Source organism: Phyllostomus discolor, chromosome 2 (genome assembly GCF_004126475.2).
Source record: "Phyllostomus discolor isolate MPI-MPIP mPhyDis1 chromosome 2, mPhyDis1.pri.v3, whole genome shotgun sequence".
NCBI lineage: Eukaryota > Metazoa > Chordata > Mammalia > Chiroptera > Phyllostomidae > Phyllostomus > Phyllostomus discolor.
Window position 1 is genome coordinate 72,635,015 of NC_040904.2, and position 21,961 is coordinate 72,656,975.

At 33.7% G+C, this 21,961-nt stretch overlaps 1 pseudogene; it reads right to left on the reverse strand.

The window, feature by feature from the left end:
• Positions 1–1,366: 1,366 nt before the first annotated feature.
• Positions 1,367–20,969, reverse strand: LOC114488315 (annotated as a pseudogene).
• Positions 20,970–21,961: the final 992 nt, after the last annotated feature.

Here is a 21,961-nt window from a genome sequence, read left to right on the forward strand (position 1 = left end):
CTCCTAGAGTTAATGGAGAAGGAAAAAGGCTAAATATAAACACTGATCCATATATACTCTCCTTCAACCTTACTTTTTCCTATTCTCTGCACTAATGCATTCTTGGCTATCATCTTATCTGATGGCCAGTTACGTAATTTCCTACTAGTAAGGTAGTACTTATCAGTATATTAAATAGTTGGAGCAAGTCATTGATATTTATCAAATATATTATATACAATTATTATTCTTATGAATGGTTTGAAGATTGAAATTTAATACACAGAAGACACTGCAAACACTAATCAAGGGTCTTCTGTAGGTGGCTGAATGCATTCTGGAATATACTTCTACCAAACTTCATATCTTATTAAGCTTTAAACATATAGCAATAAAATTTTTAAAAAGTATATTATTGTCAATGAATAGATGTAGCTTACCACATAAAAACAGAAAAGGAAGGGAAATATTCAGGTGCTGTAATTGATGTTTTAGCTGTGGCAGTCAAGAGGAATTTGAAGCTGTATGACTTACAGAGGCACAGGGACCAGCACAGACCTGAGAATCTAGGATGATAATGTACTCGAAGGACCAGAGTTGTGATTTGGTATGGCAGAACTGTGCCTGGTCTTCCTCCATAAAGCCAGTAGCTTGGAAAGCAATTCATACTCTCTGAAACCTCCAATTGCTGGTTAAATTGTACCTATGAGAAAAATTGGATCTGAGCTATGCCACTTGAGGGTGTGAGTCCAGTTTCACAATGTCTGTACAACGGAGTTGAGATTTTTTTTTTTGGTCATGTGTTAGGAATTTGGGGGGGTTTTTGAAGTTTCATTTCTGTTTTTATTTTCATCTCTATTTGATTTTTATTTTTTTATTCGTTTAAAACTTTTTATGCTTTCAGGAGCATATTTATTGTGTTTGAGATGATACATCAGGTGCTCTTTGAGCCTCAAAGGGTAAAGTGAAATCCTCTTATTACAAACTGACAAAGTAAAAGGTAAAACATTTTTCCCAACAGCCTTAACCACACACTCAGAAATAGATCTGAGTTTAATACAAATGACATAATTCCTAGTCATCTACGGCTACTTTTATAACTTCATATAGATAATGAATTAGGTTAAAAATGCACTATACTATTTAGTAGGCTTCTGGACCAGTATCCTTAGTACATCACAAAATATATTTTGATACCCCAAAGAAGCAAGACTTGCTAGTTGGCATTTTAAGTATAACTAATCTACAGCTACAAAGTTCTACTCTTGATAGCATTTACATTTTGGGGGATTGTTCCACTATCAAAACAGTAAAAGTAGAAAGCAGGATCAGTATATCATATACATGGAAGGCCATACTGTAAAGTCTGTAAAGATATGCAGCATGGTGAGAAGATGTCATCTGCTCCTTCACACTGCATACAAATTATGTGAATTATGTTGCTTATCTCTTGGTCTACTCTCTGGCCTTCCTGTCATGTTCTGCTCTGTTGGTCAAATACAGAGTGACTATGCTTCCAACCAGAGGATCTGCAGGATAGCAGTCTGTCAAAAACCTTTGAAATAGTCAAAGCAGGACTTCAGTTATCTTTTAGGGTGTCCAAACAGATGACTCCCTGACTGTTGATGTTGCAGTGATAGATTTTGGTGTGGGAAGTAACCTTCAGAGGCTTAAATGGACAATGTAATGAAAATGAGACACCCAGAAAAAACATACCACTTTCATATGCAGAACCTGGTGGGCCAAATACAGTCAATCTCCATTCATAAATGTTACCTCCTTTAGACCCAGCACTGCAGTTAGGAGGAGGATCAAGAGTTATTTTAGGTAACTCTTTCTGAATTCTTTTAACCATAGTGGATGAGTTAGCCATGGTTTTGCTAGAGAGTTTGGTGTTTTTCTTCATTGCATGGCAAGTTTTCTTTTTCTTCTTCAAGCTCTAGAGTGGCTGGGTCTCACTGGTCTGCATCGGAACTACCACTACTGATGCTGGGGCTCTCATCATCGGACCATTACCTGTCACTGGACACCCTGATGAAGTTATTACTTGGAAAACCTGGCTGCCTGCCTGGCCTGCTCACAAATTGCTATGGTGTGGGGGCTATTTTTGTCTTTGGTTTAAATCAAAAGAACACTGGTAAACAATTTGAAGGAACTATCCTAGAAAAGAGTACTACTCAGGGTACAATAAGAACAGTGAACAACACTCAGTAGAGTAAGACTTCCTCTGCTCAGAAATTATCTTCTCAGACAAGATTTTCCTTAAAAAAAAATCCTTGGCTGCTCTATATAATAATGCTATGTTACCTTATATTCTACCTTTCACTGTGTACTAATTTTCTGTCTCTTGCATAACTCCACCAGATATATTTCACATTTGTTTATCTCTCTTCTCTCTTTAGAATATAAACTTTATACATCAGTGTTATTGCTGGTTTTGCACATCACTGCATATTCAGAGTCCAGGAACTATGCCTAGAACCCAGTATGCACACAAGAAATATCTGCTGAAATCACTGAATGAAAGTTTGAACATAGTAAATATAAAGCATGCTGCCATCAATTTAAACATGAGTTGTAGAATAATTTGAATCAAAGAACAAGATAATGCTGAAAACTTGTAGTTCTCTGATTTTCATTATATGACATATTTTGTATTATTTTGTAACCAGAAACTGTCAAGACTTGAGAAAATAGGCAAAGAAAAGAACTTTAAAATTACATAAACTAGATTTAAAATAAAATTGGCTCTTTACATACTAAGATGAACAAAAATTGAATTTGTTAATTATCACTGTGGTCAGTGTTCACATTGTAGGTGACTCTATAAGAACACAAAATGACTGGTCAGAACACCATCATACCTTTTATTACTGTCATAGGGCTTAGAACTATATATTGTTCTGTTCTGATCTTCTGAACTATACTCATTGAGCCTGTATTGTTATATTCATTTTTAAAGATTTTATTAATTTATTTTTAGAGAGGAGAAAGGAGGGAGAAAGAGAGGGAGATAAACATAAATTTGTTGCCTCTTGAGCACCCCCTACTGGGGTGCACATGCAACCTGGGTATGTGCCCTGACTGGGAATCAAACCAGCTACCATTTGGTTGACAGTCTGGTACTCAATCCACTGAACTATACAAGCCAGGACAAGAAAATGCTATTATCATCTTGAAGACATTTTACTAGAGCCTAGTCTTTCCCATAAATGTATGTGCCCAGTTTAGATGTGATTAACAATGTAGTTAATCACAACATGTATAAACTGTATAGACTTAGTCAAAACTTGGATACAGGTTTAAAAAGATTTGTCTGACTTATCTTTTTTATCAAAAAGTAAATATTAAATCACAATATGTATTAATGATATTATTAATGAGTTAATATTATATCCATGTTCACCATTTACATGATGCATTAAACATTTAAAAAATTTATTTGTTTTTAACTTACAGTTGACTTTCAAAACTAGTTTCAGGTATACAGTATAGTGGTTAGACATTTATATAACTTAAGAATTGACCTCTCCCAAAAGTTTATTAGACATCTGGCACTATACATATTTATCACTATATTCCCTATACTATACAGCCCTGTGACTATTTTGTAACTGCCTTTTTTTTCTTATTAATTCCTTTACCTTTTTCATCCAGCCCCATAACCCTATTCCTATCTGGCAACTAACAGTTTATTCTCATATATATGAGTTTGTTTCTGTTAAGATTATTATTTTTTTAATTTTATTTTAATCATTGTTCAATTACGGTTTTCTCCTTTTTACTCCCAATCCAGCCCCTCTTCCCACCCCTCCCCACTTCCCTCCCATTACCACCCTCCCCTTAGTTTAAGACCATGTGTCCTTTTCTGTTAAGATTATCTATTGTGATTTTTAGATTCCACATATTAGTGAAATCATATGAAATCTGCCTTTCTCCAACATATTTCACTTAGCATACTGCCCTCTAGGTCTATCCAATTGTTGCAAGTGGTGAGATATTATTTTCTGATGGCTGAGTAATATTCTATTGTATATAGTACCACATCTTGTTTATCCGTATATGTAACAATGGACACTTAGGTTACTTCTATATCTTGGTTGTTGTATCTAAAATGTCTCTCTTTGTCTTTAGTTATAGCCTTTGTTTGAAAGTCTATTTTGCCTGATATAAATATTACTATCGCAACATTTTAAAGATTATTATTTGCATAAAGTATCTTTTTTCATCCCTTTACTTTAGTCTGTGTTTATATTTCAGTCTGAAGTGTGTCTCTTGTAGGCAGCATATGTAAGGGTCTTATTTCTTCTATATTCAGCCACCCTGTATCTTTTAATTGGGGTATTTGAGTCATTTTTATTTAAAGTAATTATTGATAGGTTTGCAGTTATTGGCATTTTATTATTCATATCTTAATGTCTTCTTCTTTTTCTCCTCCTTCTCCTTCTTCTTCAAAATGTCTTTTTAACATTTCTTATAATACTGGTTTGGTGATGATGGACTCCTTACCTTTTACCTGTCTGGGAAGCTTTTTATCTGCCCTTTAATTCTAAATGAAAAGTGTAGCTGGGTAAAGTAATCTTGGTTTTAGATCCTTGATTTCATCACTTTGAATATTTGTTGGTAATCTCTTCTAACCTGAAGTGTTTCTATTGAGAAATCATCTGACAGTCTTATGGGAGCTCCCTTGTACATGGCTAACTGCTTTCTTCTTGCTGCTTTTAATAATCTCTCTTTGCCTTTAACCTTTGGCATATGAATTACAGTATGTCTTGTTTGAGACTCTCTGTGCCTCCTAGACTTGCACATCTATTTCCTTCACCAGGTTTGGGAAGTTTTCAGTCATTATTTCTTCAAACAGGTTTTTATGCCCTTGCTCTCTCCTCTTGGTACCACTATGATGCAAATGTTGTTATGCTTGAAATTTTCCAGGAGGTTCCTTAAACTTCCTTTTCTTTTTGTTCTTTTTTTTCTCTTTTGATTCAGTATTTTCCACTATCCTGTCTTCCAAATTACGGATTATCCTCTGCTTTATCTAATATGCTATTGATTACATCTAATGCATGTCTCATTTCAGTTTTTGTAACCTTCATTTCAGACCAGTTCTTATTTATGGTATCTCTCTTTGTGTAAGTTCTCACTGATTCCACCAATTCATACTCTAAGTCAGGGTGTCAAAATCATTTTCACCAGGGGCCATATCCACCTCATGGTTGCCTTCAAAGGGCTGGATGTAATTTTAGGACTGTATAAATGGAACAATTCCTTAATAGTTAAGCAAGAGCTTGGTGCTACCACCAGGTAGAAACAAGGTTCCGGGCCAGATAAAACAAGGTGGAGGGCTGGATTCAGCCTGCAGGCCTTGTGTTTGCCACCTGTGTGTGCTCTAAGTTATTGAACATTCTCATAACCAGTGTTTAAAAGTCTGTATAAGTTATATTGCTTTCCCCCATTTTGTGTAGTTCTTTTTATGGACTTTTATACTACTCTTTCATTTGGGACATGTTTCTTTATTTCCTCACTTTGGCTGCCTCCCCAAGTATTGCTGTTTTGAGTAGATTTGCTACATTTCCCAGTCTTGGCAGGGTGGCCTTATGTAGTAGATGTCCTTTGAGGCCCAGTGGTGCAGACTTCCTAGTCATCTGGCTGGGTGGTCCTTGTGTTGGTCATGTAACCTTCTGTTGGTCATGTAACCTTCTGTAGTAGTTGATACTTGATTGCTGTTGGCACATCAGTGGGTATACCTGACCTTCAAGTTGACCAGCACTACTGCACATAAGCTGTAGAGCAGGAGCTGACCCCAGAGAGTGGGATTTGCTCAAGTGGGGCCATAGTGCCTTCCAAGTCCATTCTTTGAGTGTGTCATTTTTGGAGCAAATTGGGTAGTGCTCTGGTGTGATATGAAGCCAGCCACTAAGTATGTTAATTCTGGGTCCTCTTAGGAGGGACTCTGGTGCAGGTACAGGTCTGCCAATGCCTGACCTAGACAAGTACCACCTGGTAGGAGCTACAAAGAGATATGCAGTGGTAACTGCTTGTACTAGAATTGGAGGTACCTAGAAGAGGCTGTGCTGTAAACTGAGTCTGACTGTCACTAGTGCTGGGGGAAGCTTAGCAAGAGGTACAAGTCAGCTGCTGATTGTTTGACACTGTAGATCTTAGAAAAAATTTAGGAAAGTCCTCTGCATGGACTGAAGTTGGCAGCTTGTGTGGAACATCCACTACAAGAGGTTTCAGCTGGCGTATGGGTTGGGTAGGGCAGGTTCTCAGGGAGTCAGCAGGGTGGGGCAAGTTTGATGGAGACTCATACTTGGTTCCTACCTGTGTCTGTAGTCTGGGAGATGGGAGGGCTCAATGAAGAAACAATGACAGCTGCCTGCTCATTGCATGTGGAGAGGGCTCAACAAGGAACTGTGGTATCTGCCAGCAGTCTAGTCCCAGAGAGAGTTATCCCTCCAACCCTCACTCTGAAGCCAGACAATTCACTTCCTCCCTATATGTCTCTGGTGTTTTCAAAGCTTCTTCCTCAACAATGGAGCTCAGACAGAGTTAGGTAGCAACTAAATCTATGCACAGGCTCTTTATGAGGAATGCCTGGGAATCCAGCAGCCCTTTATCTCACCCAGGTGGAATTTCCTCTGATTTCCACAACCAGATATTATGGGATCTCCTGTTCCTATTACTAGAGGTCTTACTGTCTAACCTGGGAAGTCTGAAATAGGGGTGGGACCCCCTCGTTCCTCAGGGGAAACCTCTGAAGCCACAATATCCCACCTGATTCTTAACTGCCACACTGTAGGTATGGGGCCAGTTCATTCCAACTCTTCACCCCTTCTTTCAATCTCAGTGTGGCTTCTTGTTGATATCCTTGATTATAGGAGTTCTGTTCCACTAGTCTTCAGGTGTTTTGCAAAGGTGGTTATTCTATGATTTAGTTGTAATTTTGATGTGATCATGGGAGGAGGTGAGTATAGTGTTTACCTATTTAACTATCTTGACCAGAAATTGCCAGCATTTAAAAAAATTTAAAAATTTTTGTTGTTTAATTTTGAGATCTTTAAGATACCAATCTTAATGGTGATTTCCATGGCTAATTTGCATCTAATGACCCTCCTCCTCCTACTTCTCCTTTATTACTTAAAACATATTCATTATTAAAATGCATAATCCACTTAGTGTTTGCCAGCTATTCTTTTATATAACACTTATTTGGAATATCTACATTTTTATTTAACCCAAATTAAGGATCACCATCTATTTAATCTTAATTGTCTTCACACAAATTGTTATGAAAGGCTGAAACTGGAAAAAATAGCCATTCTTTCAGGAATTTCTCCCAGTTTGCCATGTATTCTGAATCTAGAGTTTCACATTCTAATATAGTGACTCTCAGTGTGTGATCCAAGGTTAAATGGCATGAGAATCATCCAGTAAAATGTTGACAATATGATGTCCTTTGTCTCATTGACCTACTGACTTAGAGTCTCTGGAGATGGAGTACTTAGCAATTTTAATGCATAATATACAGTCATGAAAACGTGAAGGAATGCATTCTGAAAAATTCTTTGTTAGGTGATTTTTGTTGTCCTGTGACTTCATTGGGTGAACTTACACAAAACTGGATAGTATACAATCCCCACTGTATACTTTCAGATAGTATACGATACAATCCAGGGTATATTGTATTGCCTATTACAACACTGTACAGCATGTAACTATACTGAATACTGCAGGAAATTGTAACACAATGATAAGTATTTGTGTATCTAAACATAACTAATAATAGAAGAAGCATAGGTAAAATATAACATAAAAGGATAAAACATGGTACCCTTGTATAAAACACTACCACTACCACAGATGGAACTTGCATGCTTGTAATTTGCTCTCGGTGAGACAGTGAGTGTCTGATTGAGTGAATGTGAAGGCCTCAGACATTACTGTACATCACTGTAGACTTTATAAACATGGCACTGTATACTTAGGTTACACTAAATCCATAAAACAACATCAAAGTAAATCAAACATATGAAGCTGTTGCCAGCATAACACAACACAGTTTTAGAGTAAACATCATTTTTATAAATAGAAGTATACTATAAAAGATACAGCATAGTAAATGTGTAAACCAATAACATAGGCATTATTATTATCAAGTATTGTGTATTATACATAACTGTATGTCCTATAATTTTATATGCCTGGTTTGTTTATACCCATATCACCACAAACTCATAATATATTGCACTACAGTGTTTGGAAACCTATGACATCTCTAGGCAATAGGAATTTTTCAGCTTCATTATCTTATGGGACCACCATCACATACGTGATTCATTGTTGACCAAAACATTGTTTTGTGGCCAATGACTATACTTAGGGGATGTATAACTGTAGGAGCTCTAGGAACTTCATACACACAATGATAAATGAGAATAAAACGACTCTGAATTAACATAGAATTTTGCTTTCTAGGGCTCTCGACAGAATAAAATTGAGCAAAGAGGTACATGTTTAGCCTTCACAGCCTGCCATAGGAAGATAATAATTCAAGTCCCAGCTAGGTTTATAAATACCACATAACAACCAGGCTTTATGGTAAGAGAACTCTTACTTTAAGGTAAATATATCATAATTAATTTAGTAGAGGAACTGAATATTGTATACTCTGTAAGTCTTGCATAATAGGATTACAGCAGCATTTATTGCTACAATAATTATAGATATTATAAGTAGTATTACTAAGACTAATAAGCACTGTTAAATCACAAATAATAATTAATGAACATTAGGTATTTGCTTGGTAAAGAAGTATTTAAAATATTTGTTTCACAAGAAATATTAAATATGTATGAAAAACCAATCTTTCATAGACAAAAATGTAAAACCTGTTGTAAAGATCCAAGTTTTAAAAATTTTACACATTTTATTGGTTAAATATTCCCCAAACATTTTTGAAGGGTGGTGTGATGGAATTAAAAACATCCAAATGTAGCATTGAATATGAAAAAAAATTATTATTTATTCATGACTGTAAGAGTCCCACAAATTATAATTGAAAATGGCCTTGAACTAAATCTTGAGAGTTTAGCTTTCTCCTAGGGAAATTAATGCCTTATTTATTCATATGGAACCATGGGGCATGGAATCAAGTCTAATTGACTATGACATTTATTAATCATGTGTTTTCATAGACATTATATGATAGATGTAGATGAATGTGGTTTACCTTAGCTGCATAACATTTTCAGAAGGTCCAAAAGGGTTGTTCTGAGGATATGGCTCTGGTGACAGGAAAACCAACTACATAAAAGTATGGGACAAATCTTAAATGCATATGTTCATTTCACTTTTAAAATTAAATTTATTGGAGTGACATTGGTTAATAAATTTATATAGGTTTTAAGTGTACAATTCTAGGATACATCATCTGTTTATTGCATTGTGTGCCCACCACACAAAGTCAAATCTTCTGTCACCATACGTTTGACCCCCTTGCCTTTGCTACCTCACCATCCCCTTTCCCCATCCACAATGACTCTGTCTGTGTCTGTGAGATTTCTGTTTGTTTTTTTTTTGTTTGTTAATTTGTTGCTTTCAGTTTTATATCCCTCATATAAATGAAATCATATAGCTCTTTTTTTTCTGATTTATTTTGCTTAGCATTATATTCTCAAGATCTATCCAAGTTGTTCCAAATGGCACTATTTAATCTTTTCTTGTGAATGAGTAGTATTCCATTGTATATGCATCAACACTTCTTCAGTCATTTATCAAAGGGCACTTCATTGTTTTCATGTTTTGGCCAGTATAAATAATGCTGCAGTGAACATAGGAATGCACATATCTTTGCAATACATGTTTTCAAATTTTGGAGGTAGATAGACAGAAGGGGGTGGCTGAGTCATGTGATAACTCTGTTCTTAATTTTTAAGAAACCTCCATACTGTTTTTCATAGTGGTTGTACCAGTTTACATTTCTACCAGCAGTGGATAAGGGTTTCTTTATTATACAACCTCTCCAACATTTGTTATTACTTGCCTTATGTAAATGGCCAATAACCCAAGTTATTATAAAGATTTAATGTAATATTCATCAAAATCCCAACAGCATTTTTTAAAGAATAAAACAAAAAACTCCATAAGATTTATATGAAACAACAAAATACTTCAAACAACCAAAGAAATGCTGAGAGAGAGAAAAAAGAGAATAAAGCCAGAGGCATTACAATCCCTGACTTCAGATTATACTACAAAGCAATGATAAGCAAAACAAAATGGGATTGGCAGAAAAACAGACCCAGAGAACAATAGAAAAATATGGAAAGTTCAGAAATAAACTCACATGTATATTGGCAAATAATTTTCAGCAATGGAACCAAAAACATACAATGAAAGGTAAAAAAGCCTCTTTAATAAGTGATGCTGGGAAATTGGAAAGATGCATGCAAAAAAGAAAAATGAAACTAGACTACTGTTTGACCCCATATACAAAAATCAACTCTAAATGGATAAAAGACCTAAATATAAGACATGAACAATAAATGACATAGAAGAAAATAAAGTACTAAACTTATGGACCTTGGTCTTTGGATTTTCTGAATTTGACCCCAAAGTTAAGGGAAGTAAAGACAAAAATAAATGAATGGAACTATATAAAAATAAAAAGTTTCAGCACAGAAAAAACAAACAACAACAACAACAACAACAATAAAAGGCAACCACTAAATGGGAAATGATGTTTCCAAACAACAGCTCCAATAATGGATTAATAATATTTAAAGAACTCATACAGCTCCACATCAAACAAACAATCCAATTAAAACATGGTCAGAGAGCCCTGGACAGGTGGCTAAGTTAGTTGGAACACCATACCATACATCAAAAGGTTGCAGGTTTGATGTCAAGTCACGGCACATACCCATGTTGTGGGTTAGATCCCCAGTTGGGGTACCTACAGGAGGCAACAGATTTATATTTCTCTCTCACACTGATGACTCTCTCTCTCTTTCGTTTCCCTCTGTCTCCCTCTTCCTTCCTATCCACTTTCCTCACTCCTTAAAATCAATAGACATAACCTTAGGTGAGGATTAAAAATAAGAAAAAATGGGCTGAGGGCCAGGACACTTCTCCCAAGACGACATATAAATGGGCAATAGATATGAGTATATGTAAAGCTGTTAAACTTCACTAGCTATGAGGAAAATGCAAATCAAAACTACAAAGAGATACCACCTCATTCATGTTAGAATGGCTACTACCATATATTTATTTCTTGAGTGTCCTCAAATGCTTTAAAATTTAAAATATTTCAATTTAAAATATTTGTATCCCAAACACTTAACGTTAAATTCCATTATTGAGGTTGGGTTTTGAAAAAACAGAAAACAAAAGAATGAAATCATGAATTATGATGCTGCCTCAGAATCTGACTTTCCAGAAGAAAGATTTTTGGTTCTAATATTTTACATGACAGAAACTAAGGAAAGCTATCATCTTCTTCCCAGCCAAAACCCCACTTGACATTTTTTATTTTAATGTCCCTTTTAAATTTATAAGTAATAAGAAATGTAGAACAAGAAAGGAACACAATAAAAAATATGTAGAACATATTTTTAATCAGTTCAGCATTGAGCTCAGTAAATTAATTAGTATGTAATTGAATTGAAATAAAAGAAAGGGAAATATATGTCTTGAAAAATTCCTTTACTCTATAACTTTACTATCAGGTACTAAACTGAGAAATGGGATGAAGAAATAAAAGACACAAACCTGCTACCAGTAATCATCATCTAATGAGGGAACAAGACAATTATAACTTGAGGAATATCAGGGGAAACATTGGGAAGGGAGTTCAGTAAAATTCAAAGAACAACTAGGTACCAAGAAAAAAAGTGAGGTAGGATGTTTTTGTGAAGGGCATAGCATATGTGCAATTACACATGTAAATCATAGGACATTTGTGGAATTTCCCTTAGGGGCTATGGTCTAAGAATAGTCTTAGGAGCCACCAAGATGAACCAGTATCATTAGTGTTATTTATGATCCTGGACAAAAAAAAAAAAAAAAAAAAAAAGTTAGTGAAATCTGATTACATAACTTATAGAAAAAGACATTATTTAATTTTTAAAAATAAATGTTTACCAAAATATTTAAAATGTGTACTAAATTAAATTGACCAGATTGTTAAACACCTAAAATATTAATTTACTGCCTCATACCAATAAATTTATTTAGAACAAATATCTTAATTATCTTATAGGTTTACTATATAGTGGAAGCTTTTTAAGAGGAAAAGGAAGAGTAGTGATCAAAGCATTATTTTAGCATTTGTTCTTCTACTTAAAATATATAGACTAAATACAGAACACTACTTATGTAATTCATGAAGCAATTAACTTTTTAAGACTAAATGGATTCATTTCTAATGAACAGAGTATAAAACATTTCATGCAAATCTGAGTTGTGTAGTATTCACATAAGGAAAAGTATAAGTAAATAGAGCAATATGAGTCTAGCCAAAGGTGGAAATCAGATCATGAGTGGAATAAATATGACTTTTGGAATTTACAAATGTTAGTGAGGGCATTGGATGTGGAGTAGCTAACATCAGAGTTGCATGATCAAAAATATTCATAATCTTGCCATTTGATAATCTTAGCCATACAGAACTGAAATTATTTTATGACATAGAAATGAAAATTATAAGTTATCTTAACACAAATATCCATAAATTTTATAATAGATATCAATATGTTTATAATAAGCTTTTGGCAAATAGACAGTGAGGCCAGTATTCTGTTACTTGGTACATCAGATTCACTTTCTCCTTTATTCTAAAAACACTGTTACTTACCATCAGCAATGAATTTCACTTGTGAAGACCAAATAGTTCAATAATGAAGCTTGATGACATTGACAGCATTGGAATGTTTGTGTTACAGTAGAATAAGTGACCAGAGGGGAATAAAGGCAGGGCCCTTGCCACAGAAATGTAACAAAGAACTTAATACAGGAGGCTAGAAGCAAAGACACATCTCACATGTTGACCCAGAGGCTCTGAGCCTACTTCTATAAGGCTTCCAGGCATTCCAAACAAGATAGAACAATAGAGGGGGAGCTCTTGAAAGTGTGTGTATCATCTCCACTACCTGGGAAAAGGAAAACCTTGAGACTGTGTATTTATTCCAAGGTCTGGAAAGAAGAAGGGGAGGGGACTACAGTGCCCAAAGAAAATCCCATAAAACAACTTCAGTTAATTGCCTTCCCCCTGTCATGTATGCAAAATGAACAAATAGAATCTAGAGTAAAATAAGGGGATTTTTACTTATAGATCCGGGTCAATAGACCCCCACCCATACGATGTTTGGACAGTCACATCTGCCCTGAAAAGCTGGTACCACCTATTCTGGTCAATTAATATGTAACTTCTTCACCCTCACCCCACCAACTATCTAAGTCCTCAGAACAAAGGACTTGCTCTCTTGGCTCTTGGCCCTCTTAGCCCTTTCTTGCCACACAGGGGGCCCTGGGCAGCTGGTCTTTAGTCACCTGAGTGCTGGTCACCCAGCCTTGTGCCACCTTTCCCTTGTCACCCTTGCTTTTGCTTTCCCATTAGAACTTAACGCTAATGAACTTTGCTTGCATGCTGGTAGGTTTTCTTATCTATAATTCTTTACTGTGTTGGCAAAAACTGACTTTCTGGTAGTTTTTTCCCATAAACATGTACATGATCTGATATAATAGTAATCAATTTTTTATCTGAGTCTCATTTGTACGAGTGACCAGGAAGTATCTAAATAACCCCTATTTTGAGGACAAGTGTATAGGAGTCTTTTAAGAGCACAGAAAAAAATATCAATCAAGGGAACTAATGAAGGCATTTACCTGTATATGTTCCAACAGTAAATTCTATTCACTGTCTTTAATAACATTTCAAATGTCTCTTAAGACACCCTCTTTCTTTTCACTAGCATTTCAAAATATTAAGTTCATCTAAAAATCTATTTAGATACCCTTAGAGTAACCTCTATTTCTACTATTTTCAAATAAATATCTTTATTTCATATTCAATAAACTTACCCTTTCCTTCTGATTATAGTCTCTAGAACATTTAGTCTCCAAGACAGTTTCATACGTGATTATGTTCTGTGTGTTTTTTAAATGCAATTTTATTCCCTTTTGCCTGACAGAGAAAGTGTGCTCATAAACTGTTCTCTGTTCTAAGGTATGAATTTAAAACACAGTTGCAGAGTGGATTAAGAGAATAGTTAAAAATAACTTAGTTTTAATTTATATTGTTGGTTAGAAAAAAAATAAGCCATGAGTATTATCATAATGGTAATTTCTGCAGAATTAATATAATTCAATTTTTCTAATTAACTTCATGGAATTATTTCTAAATGTTTATTTTTTAAGTTTAAGTTTCTTTACAATAGAAAACATGTATTAATTTACATATTTACCTATGCAAGAAACAGAAAACCTTTAAAAGTGTGTATGCTCTTATGAAAAATATATTGAAAGGTAAAAAGCAGTTTATTATTTAAAAGTGTTGCCTTTATATTCAAGTGAACATATAAGACATTCTTTATAAAGTGCCTATTAGACATATGAAGAGAGACTATAGAAATAAAAGAAGAGAAATTTGCCACTTAGCTCTAAAAAGTTTTTGATTTTAAGCTGTTTTTAATTCTTATTTTATCTTTTCTTTTAAGATCTAAAATAACAAGAGGAAATAACTATAATTTGTTGAGTATACACCTACTATTTGTTAGATACTGCTGGAGGCTTTGTTTGAAATATGCCATGTCATTAAATATGTAACACATGACAAATATAGTAAACACAGTTATTCCTAGTTGAAAGCAATGAGGCTCAAAGACTTGTATGAAAGATTTAGAAGAGTATATAAGACAATGATATAGGATATATATACATATGTATGGGAATAAAATATAATATCATAATTGAAGTAATATAAAATCTTTGTCAGTCCTATCATAGAGTACACACTAAAAATATTGTTTTCCCTTTGTCTGGTTCTTTTTAATACAAAAGTACATAAACAAAGGGTAAAATTTGTAGAATGAAGTCTTACCATTTCTGGATTCATAGCTTACTTTGTTCATTAACTGAAATAAAATTATTTATAAAAGTCTATCTATAGAAATAGAAAATCTGACTAACCTGTATATATTGAATGAGATGGATTCAATAATCAAAACCTCCCTAAAAGAAGACCTCTGTACTAAAGAGCTTCATTGGGGAATCCCACCAAACAGTTGAAGAATTAATATCAATCCTTCTTAAACTCTTCCAGAATATTGAAGAAGAAGAAACACTTTATAACTTGTTTTGTGAAGCCTCCATTACCCAGGTACCAAAACTAGATGAAGACCCTACAAGAAAACAGCAACAATAATAACAACTAAAATACTACCAACCAATATTTTAAAATTAATACTCATACAAAACAAATGCTCAACACACATACTCAACAAATATCAGTTTGAATTAGCAAACCAAAGTCAGCAGAGTATTAAAAGGATTGCATATTATGACCAAGTGGAATTTATTCCTAGAATGTAAGAATGGTTCAATAATAAAAAAAATAAAAATCAGTATAATATACCACATTTAAAGAATGAAGAAGGAAATTGAGCTCTGTTAATACAGAAAAAGAAGCAACACTGGTACATTGAAAACTATAAAATGTTGCTGAAAGATTAAAGACATAAGTAAATGGAACAGCGTCTGTGTTCATGGATTAGGAGACATAATGTTATTAGGATGTCAATACTATACAAAAAAGATATATAGATTCAACACAATACTTCTCACTGTCCTAATGATGTTTTTTTACTGAAATAGAAAACTCCATTCTAAAATTTCTGTTTTGAGAGACTGCATATAGGCAAATCAATCTTGAAAACGAAGAACAAAGTTGGAGGACTCACATAGCCCAATTTTAAAACTTACTTAGTATCTGCAGTAATCAAAAGAGTGCAGTACTGGCATAAAGGCTGACAGGTAGATCAATGGAATTGAATAGAGACCGCAGAAATAAACTCTCACATATATGATTGAATGATCTTCAATAATGTTTGCTAAGATCATTCAACAGGGAAGGAATTATCTTTCAACAAAGAGTGCTGGAGAGACTGAATATTCATATACAGTAAATAAATAAATAGATTAATGAATCAATCAACCAATTAATTAATTAATTAATTTGTACTCCTACCTCATGGCATATACAAAATTAACTCAAAATGAGTCACAGACCTAAACATAATGTCTAAAACTATAAAGCTATTAGGAGAAAGGACAGGGTAAATGGTTCACTAGATTTGGCAATGATTTCTTGGATATGGCATTAAAACCATAGACAACAAAAGTAAAAAATAGTTAAAATGGACGTCCTCAAAATGAAAAACTTCTTTTGCATCAAAGAACATCACCAACAGCAAGAAAAGACAACCCACAACATGGAAGAAAATACTTATAAACATTATGTGTGATAAGAGATTAATATTTTGTGTACACAAGGACCTTCTATAACTCAACAACCAAAAACAAACACTCAACTTTAAAAATGGACAAAGGACTTAAATATACATTTTTAAAGAAGATACACAAATAACCAATACACACATGAAAAGATCAATATCACTAATGGATATCACTCAGTCATTAAGGAAATACAAATCAAACTCAAAATGAGATAACACTTCACATCCATTAGGATGACTATTGTCAAAAAACAAAACAACAAAAAAAAACAAATAAAACAAAAAGACAAACAAAACACCAGAAAATAATACTGTTGGCAGAAAGGGGAAAATTGGAAATCTTGTGCATTGCTGTTGGGAATTTAAAATGGTCCCACTGCTGAGGAAAATATTATGGTGTTTCTTCAAAAAATTAACTATAGAGTAAACCTAGGAATCAACAATGCCACATCTAGGTGTATACCCCAAAGAGTTGAAAGCAAGGTCTCAAAAAGATGTGTGCATGCCATGCTCATAGCAACATTTTTCACATACCCAAAATGTGAAAATAACTCAATGTTCATTAAAAGATGAATGGATAAACAAAATGGGGCATATATATACAATGAGATATTATTCGACCTTTAAAAAGAATAAAATTCTGATACATGCTACATTATGGATGACCTTTCGAACATTATGATAAGTGAAATAGGCCAAACACAAAGAAATGTATGATTTTATCTATGTGAGTTAAATAGAATAATCAAATTTATTGAGACATAAAATAGAATAGTGGTAACCAGGGGCTGGGGGCAGAGGGATAGAGAAATTTGTTGTTTAATGGGTACAGTTTCAGTTGGGAATGATACAAAAGTTATGGAGATTGATAGTGATGATGAGTATACAACAATGTGAATGTACTTAATGCCACTGAATTGTACACTTAAAAATGGATAAATTTGTCAATTTTACAGTATGTATATTTACCAATTCTTTTAGTATGGAAGAAAAATCTAGACTGATGATTATCTGCTGTTATGATATAGGAATGAGGAAAATTTTCTAGTATTGGTAGAGATATCACTGTTAGCCAGATATGGTCTTTGTCGTTAACTAAAGTTTTTTCATGTAACTCTCATATTAATCTACACAACATATTTTTAATGCCTCATTATTTTTCTTTTGAGGAAGATATCACAACTAACAATTTGACTCAAAGTCACATTACATGTAAGGAAGTATCAGATGGAATTCTTAGAAGAATGCTTCTCTGGCCCCAAAATTCATAGTCTTTCCAAGTATATGTTGACAATCTTAAGGGGATAGTTTCTTACATTCAAACAATAAAAGAATTTTCTCTGCTTAAATTCTGTTCATTTTGCAGATGAAATGGTTTATAATCATGATAAATTTGTGCTGTCATGACCGACTAAGCTTTTACAAGAAAGGAAATGATTATAGATTATTTATGATCATTAGTTTCATTTCCTATATGTATCTGATAGTTACAGAAAATTTATTGTTATGATATAACAAAGTATACATATTTAAATTTATTTAATTGCATATATTTAAGATCATTGTTTTTTAGCAGATATAAGGATGCTGTAAGTTACTATAATTTGACACAATATTGGCTAGAAGCATACACAATGCCACCAAGTATACAACGTTACAGAGAAAAGCATTTTTGATAAATTCATTATTTTTGTAAATGTGTATTGTATTCAATTTACCAATTGGATACTTGAGAATGATTAAGTCTGCTTGTCACTATTAATTATTAAATATATCATAAAGTTGTCATAGTCCACTGAGAAATAAATATTTAATGAATCTTGATGAACATGGATTTCTAATTAGAGATCTTAGAGCATAATCTACATATATAAATACATGGGAACTAATATATTATCATTGTAAATCACTTTCTAAAGAAGCCACTTAGCCTGAATATCCTCTTTTCTTAGAAGATTATGTCAAAATATCAGGAAAAAGAGAAAAATTCTTAAAAGGTAACCAGAAGATGACATTTTAAAATATTTTTACAGAAATGATGTCTCTATCAAAATCTTTGATTTTCAAGTGTGTATGATGGTCTTTCAAACTGGCAAAATATGGGTATCTGTGGCATATTATACATTTTACACAAGAATTAAGTAGTAAAAGTGGAATATGGTTACTTTTGTAAATAATTTAAAAAAGTCTCCTCCTTAGGTCCTAAATGTTCCATGCATTTAATCTATGTGCTACTTTTTATTTTCAAATGTACTTAAATATAAATATAATTAATATGTATTCTAACACAAAGCCTGCTAAAAAAAAGTGAGTTTTGAAACAAACAGGATAATGTTAATCAATTATACTTACCCAAACAATCACCAACCAACCAATAAGGCAGAACTGGGCTTCATTTTCATTTTAAATTTTGGTGAAGAAACAAGGCAAAAAAAAAAAAAAGAGAGCATTGCAATTCCTCCCTGATGAGGAGCAGCTGTGGCAATTCTTCTTTAGTTGCCTCATCCTGCTGGAGACCAGGTCTTTTTCATCCAAATGCTATTTTGTGGGGGGAGGTCTTACTGGTTGGAAAACATTGCTGTTTTATCTTGATTAAAAGATTGAATTAACAGGAGGGACTAAAGGGCTATTAAAAACACATAAGCAGTGGAGAGGGGGAAGGGAGGAATGTGGGGAAGGTAGAGGGAAAAAGAAGCATAATTAGTGGGCACAAAATAGATGGGGGGAGAAAAAAATGGTATAGGAAACAGAGGACTCAAAGAACTTATATGTAAAACCCATGGACATGAACTAAAGCAGGGAGGGTTGGGGGAGCAGGGTGGAGGGGGGATAAAGGGGAAAACTGGGAAAACTGTAGTAGCATAATCAATAAAAAATACTTAAAAATAGTGAAAAAACAAATAAGCAAATACAACAATCAAAACAATTTACATACAAATACCTAAGTTTAACAGGCTGAATGACAAGAAATGCTTTTCCTCCTTAGCAGAGAGGGCTTCATATTGCATTCATTTTACAAAGTGTTTAATGAGCACAAAATAGAAAATCTTCATTAAACGATTTTCTTTTTAAGATGTTTAAGTCTTTGACAACTCAAGTAGTCATGAATAGAATGGAATCTTCATCTAAAATTTGAGTATAAAAGTGTGAGAGTTTGAATGAATTTGGCAAAAAGGTAACGACAGGGAGAAAAGAACATGGGATGTGATAAAACAGCAGAGTGGTTGGGGAAACAGTGAGGACAAAGCAGGAAGTAGAAAGGGAATATGGAGTTGCTGTTTGACAGGCACTAGTTGCAACTATGCAAGATGAGGAAGTTAAACATTGTGTCCATAGTCAACATATTGTATTGTGCAGTTAAATATTTGCTGAGGGTAGATATGGTCTTGTAATATTAACATTAATATTAGCATTAATAGAATTAGAAGGCAATTAGTGATACAGGTAATCAAGTGAATCAAGTAACTCATTAATTGCTAACAATGAGACCACCAGAATGAAAAATAAGATGAAGATACAAAATGTAGGGTTTGGATGAAATGAAAGTTTGCTCATATACTGATTGTGTGATTTAACTTCTAAAATTTATAATAAAGAATACATTGTGATATGAGAGCAAACATGATGAGCAGTTTATAGTGGAAGATCTATCAAAGACAATAAAACGGGATTGCTCTGTTAAAAAGGGAGTGATCTCATTTTGCATGTGTGTATTAATCCTCTTTCTCAATTGCATCATAGTTTTCCTTTTGTGAATGCTATAGCTATTGTTACCAGAGAGAGAATGATAGCAGTGAAATAAATTATGATTGTTCTTTACATTTTAGATTGTTATGTAAACGTTTTTCCACAATGAAAGTTACCCAGGTCATGATTGTTTTTATACAAATTCATGTAGAGGTTCAGAATGATTTTTTTAAAAAGTATTATATGTTGTAAGTCATAATCAAAATCATTGTATATGCTATGAACCTTGGGAAATAGAAGGCTAAACAGAGGTACAACATTTAACTCAATAAATTCTTCCTTCATTTTAAACATTACTAGAGTTGGTTTTAGTTATGAATTTCATAACAAAATTGCTATATGTTCAAGATGTAATAGAGAGCTTCCAGATTTTGATAACTCTGTATGATCATATTTCTTAACTCAATGAAGTTAAAAGATCAGGTCATATGAAATGTACATCCAGACTATATACCTAGTGATGCTGTACATCTCTGTCATTCCTGGTCAGAGACAAATAATAGGACATAGAGAAATTGCTATAATCTTTCCTAAGGTTGTGGTGGCATATTTACAGGTCTTCATGAACCATTGGATGCTTTCTCAGTTCATCACTTATGAGTAGTATCACCAGCCCTGTCAACAGCCATTCCTCTAAGGAGCAATCATCCACATCTTGAAATCTTCTAGGACTACAAAGTCATCTGCAACTAGCAGTTAGATTGACACTGCTTACCTGAGTCTCAACATGGTGCTTGTATTGTGATATAATCGTCAGTTGCCATATGGAAATAGGGTCCAATAGATATTGGGAACATCCAAATGTTTGGCAAAGCAACATTCTCTAATTTAACTACTTACCCTGTGGTATTTCCCTGAACTTTTAATATTAATGCTTATCATAATGCATAAAAATATACATCTTAGCAAAACTAAAGAGCTATTCTAATGTTCTGAACTGACAAGTTAGAGATTGACATGGTCTCTACACAGATGATAATTTTTATGGGAATTTACAAGCTGAAGATACTGATCATGATAGATGGATGCCTCTTCAGGTTTACTAAGGCACTAGAGATGTATGATATAAATCTATTAGAATATACGTCATCTGCTCCTTAAATCTGGAACAAAAAGTGTCCTTAATTTGAAAAGAAAAGTTTTGAAAAAGCACATCAGTATGAAATAGATTATTTGGACATTTTGCTGACACTTGGGAAATTTTTGTTTGGTAAGGAGCATTCTTTGTGCTTCAACCTTGATAGCCACAGCCAGAGACTTTGACCGAGTGATTCAAAATATTGGTTTAGGAAATATACTTTGAAGCTGAAATTATTGCAAGGTACTCTCAGTCTCTCATTTTTACTTTCTATTCATATATATGCATTTGATGAATTTTATTTTTAATTTAACTTTATGGATTTTTTCTTTAAAATTATATAGGTTTCAGGTGTACAATTCTATAATATATCATCTGAGTATTCAATTGTGTGTTCCCCACACCAAATCAAGGTCAAGTCTTTCATCAGCATTTAGATCCTCTATACCCTCTTCTAATTGCCCCATCCTTCCCCTCTGGTAACCACCACACTGCTCTCTGTGTTTATGAGGGCTTTTTGTTTGTTCGTTTGTCTGTTTTTGCTTAATCCCTTCACCTTTTTCATCCAACCCCCAAGTCCTCCTCCCTCCTAAGTTTTAATTTAAAGTGTTATTTTAATTCATATAAAATAAATGAACTGTCA